Genomic DNA, 4,810 nt, shown 5'->3' with positions numbered 1-4,810 from the left:
TGTTTGTCCTCTCTGTCTTTAGCTCCTTGTGGGTAGTAAAGGAATAGGTACTTATTTTATGGACGCCGAAAGAGTAAAAGACGAAGTCGACCTCAGCGGAATTTGAACTGAGGACGTAAAGACAGTCGAAATGCCAAACACTTCGCCCGGCGAGCTAATTATTGTTTCAGCTTGCTTCTTATCTTTTAGCTTATAATATTATTTATCGTATGTAAATTCTGCCGAGGTCGACTTGCCCTTTTTTCCATCGAGGTCGGTAAAATAAGTAGTTGTCCTACCCCTGAAATTTTTGACCTTGTACCAAAATTTGAAACAAATATCAGTCATCAAATGAGTGTATACTGCTTCCAAATGAATTTACCGGTCTATCAAAATAACATTTAACGTGGGTAAAATTTTATTCCAATCTTCCAGCCAATGGGTGACACTTCTCACTAAGAAAGTGTTCTCCCTGAAAATTTTAGGCTTTCTTCTTTGTTTATTCATAACATACATTCTACTAATTGGCGATTTCAGTTATTTTTATGGCATTTTACCGATATTGATTTTTTCTCTGTTTTCTTTTTCTTTTTTTTTTTACTGTCTCATTATAATATTGCGATTTGAAAGACGAGTAGCGCCTTGAATGATAAGTGCTTTTGCTTTTGTTTCCTTATTTCTGTTTAGAATCCTCTTAATGATTTCAGTTGTGCATATCCAGGCAACATGCACTTGTGTAAAACACTATCCATTTATGCTTTCTAATCAAATATCGTACCTGTGGGTGTAAAGCTGATAAGGGTAGTTGTTGTATATAGCCAAGAGATGCAGAAGAATACATCAAACTAATCACACAGGTTTTAAAATGTGACGCTAAAAAAAAAAACTATTATCATGCGAACAAGATTCCCCGAGTGATATTTAATTGGATCATTAGACAATTATCATAAGTTTCGGGATCTAAACAACCACCAACGTAATTGATTACTAGCATTGGCATAAAGCCATAAATATAGTTAGGAATACACAACGAATGAAATTGATCTTGTTACATGTATATGCGTGTGTATGTGAGAGTGTGTATATGCATATCTATATATATATATATATATATATATATATATATAATATATATATATATACATAACAATTTAATAAATAAAACATATGCATACATACATATATGTACATACCTACATCTATATGTATATATACATGCATATATGGGTACAGGACACCGTTGTTGTCTTGTACTCTGTTTTTTCGTTGTTAAAAAAAGTCCGTTTCCTTGCTTTGTTTTTATGTTTTCGTTTCTCGTTGTGTTCTACGTTTTTTTTGTGGTGTTCTGTACCCATATATGCATGTATATATACATATAGATGTAGGTATGTATATATATGTATGTATACATATGTTTTATTTATTAAATTGTTATTATATGATTGAACGCACACGTCGTCGTCTTCTTCCAAGTAAATTTTATATATATGCATATATATATATACACACGCATATCTGTGTGTGCGGTCGCGTGTGTTCAAATAACCTAGTTTGGCAGCTACAGGAGGAAGAGGAGACTTAGTGTATATTATGTGTATCATTTATTTTGTCGAAACCGAATTTCTTTTTTCGCCATTCGATTTTCAGTCAAGAACTGCTTCTCTTTCGTTATTCGGGCTCGCTTGTTTTCCATTACATTTGAGGGAAGGATCTGTGATTATTGCTCTGGTTGGTTAGTTTCCTATTGTTGTCTTGTTCAGTTTCTTATTTTTCCTTTTCTTTGAGGGGGGGACTTTTCGATGGCTGCCTTGTTGTTTCATATTTTAATTTGATGTTTGTAATATATCACCATTGGTCCTCTTCCCTGTAGTTTATCATGGCGTTGCCTTGTTGTTTTGAGCGTTTCTCCCATTATGCTTCAGTCTTCAATCTATTTCTGATGTTCTATTTTCCATGTCGAGATGTACGGGATAAGAAACAACTGAATCATTTCGAGAAAAGTAATGGATAAGAAATGACTCCAATACTTAACTGTAACCATACAAAGAGGAAAAGAATCAAGACAATAAAATACCACAAAGCGAAACAACAGCAAAGGCCAACAATCACAATAAAACAAATAAGAAATTCACAGACAAAAAACCAGTAAGTAGAAGCCTTCGTGATTTCAACATCGGAACAGTTAAAGACTCAATTTACTATTTATACCGTTAGTAAATTTCATTGGTGCTCCTCAGATTCTCCTCCTTTACTACCGCAATCCAACAGTATTATTAACAAATACAAAGTGAAAAGGAAACGTAAATTAAATGACTTTTGTAATTTTCTAAAATCCCGAAGATAGAAATGTACTTCATGTTCAGAACTAAACCTCTTTGTTGTAAATTGAACAACGTATCTATATTTAGTAATACTTTTGTTTGGTTTTGTTTTTTCTGTTATCTTCAGCTCCCACGCAGAGACGCATTCTCCACATCTCAAATAGCACTCTGTTATGTTGCCTTAAACACAAAACGAATAGGTATTTTTACATTCCAAAATAGAATGACGAAAACAAACGTAAATTACAGAGTGAATATAATACTATCAACAATAACACCAACAACGTTAATAAGAGAAATAACATGTCAGAAATAATATGATAACGAAAAAAAAAAACACAAACGCCTTTTGTGAATTTTTATTTAAGTTTCGTATATAATTGTTTTTGCTTCTTTTTTCCTATTGCAGATAACTAACGATGGCTATAGAGGCGTATCCCTGTGTGAAGTCAGAGTAATTTGCCTTCGTTTATAAGCTAACACTTTGATAAACCGAAAACAAGAAAGTAAAGTATAAAGACGTTTATCTTGACACGACTAGCTGTCACAATTTCGCTTGCAATATAGATGTTAAAATGAGATACACACACATATATGTATGCATAAATATGTATGTATGTATATATAGGTATATATATATATACATATATATATATATATATATATATTTATATATATATATATATATATATATACATATATATACATATATATGTGTGTGTGTGCGCAAATGCGTGCTCGCGCGTGTGTGTTTGTAAAAAGAAGTCGTAGCTTGTGGTAATTGAGAATTAGTTGATGTCGAAATCAACATTATTTCGATTTCAGTATAAAGATGTAAGTTAAAATAAAATCATTTCTACAATAATGAAGATTTGCTAGAATTTCGTGTGATTTAGAAAGTTTCAATGCAACTAGATTCGTCATAACGTTTTACAGGTTGATACTGTTAAGGTGTTTAACTATATTATCCATTTCCCGCCAGCTATTCTGAAAATCAGAAATATCGACTGCACCAGTTTCTTACAACGATTATAATATACCAATTCACCATTACGCTTGTTCGAAGATATTAGTATTACAAAGAAATGGCTGGATGGGTTTATATGGTTTACAAAGAAATGGTTGGCTGTGGTATATATTGGTATATATAGGCGGCGAGCTGGCAGAAACGTTAGTGCGCCGGGCGAAATGCTTATCGGTATTTCGTCTGTCGTTACGTTCTGAGTTCAAATTCCGCCGAAGTCGACTTTGCCATTCATTCTTTCGAGGTCAATAAATTAAGTACCAGTTTCGCACTGGGGTCGATGTAATCGACTTAATCCGTTTGTCTGTCCTTGTTTGTCCCCTCTCTGTTTAGCCGCTTGTAGTAAAGAAATATATATATTTGTTGTGCATTCATGTAGATTTCAAAAATATTAAGTGGTTGACATAATATGGGACACAATTTAACATCGTCATCAATCCCTTGGGTACCTCTTGTGGATTCATTTCAATCTGATCTTTAGTCCGATCATAATTCCTCCTACAAGCCTCGAATGGAGTGAAAAGATTCAAGAACGCTGCTTTTCTTATGGTAAGTCCTTGAAAGACATAATAATGACGTGAATTAACTTCAACCACGAATGAAAATAAGCTGCAAGCTTCAGTTAACCATCTTAAAATCGTTAAAAGAATGAAATGAATTTAATAGCTTGGATAAGAGAAGACATTTAATATTTCGAACTGAACTCTTCATCAGACAGCAAATGATACAAAACTTGTTAACATTTTACCTCTCACCGACCAAAGACTAATTCAGAAAAGTTCAATTTCTCTTATAATATTTTTTCCACACTTCAAACCATTTATTATACCATACTGGGTGTAGCATCTTATCGCTACATTTAGCAGCATTTCCGTGTTAGAAAAAGTTTAGTCTCCTAGTTACTTAGTTCCTATATCGAAGGTGATGAATTGATCTTCAAGCATGTAGTTGATTGCGAGTACACGTCTAACCTGGGAGGTTTGGTGTTCTTGTTGGCCGCTACTGGAGCTTGAATTAATTGCGTCTTACTTTGGCAAATAATGCAAATATTTCAAACAGGATTAAAAATGCAATGCTCTGCATTTCGGACAGAAATCTTCGTCCATTAGTAAGTACTAAATTTCATTAATGGTAGTAAATAAAAGCAAAATGGATAGGAGATATGCACTGCATTATGTAGAAACTGCAGCAACAACTCATAGGTTTTTGCAAGCTCTTCTGAAACCATAGCAATGTCAGATAGAAACCCTTCCGTAATATCTCAGGGCTACAAACCTTTCACCCTCGCCTGTATTCTTCTCCAGAGTGGGACAGCGAGGATTAAATCATTTCTTGCCTGCGAAAGTGTTCCAACTGCGTTCTGTCAACCACATACACTTTGAGAATGTTGTAGCTTCAATGCATATTTTCTGGGCAGCTTCCTTCAGTTGTCTTGGTTCATGACAATTTTCTATATGAAATAGAGCGTCGACCTAAAATAGAAGGC

Source organism: Octopus sinensis, linkage group LG15, assembly GCF_006345805.1.
Source record: "Octopus sinensis linkage group LG15, ASM634580v1, whole genome shotgun sequence".
In the NCBI taxonomy this organism is placed as follows: Eukaryota; Metazoa; Mollusca; class Cephalopoda; order Octopoda; family Octopodidae; genus Octopus; species Octopus sinensis.
The sequence above is the reverse complement of the archived record's forward strand: the minus strand, read 5'-3'. Positions refer to the sequence as shown.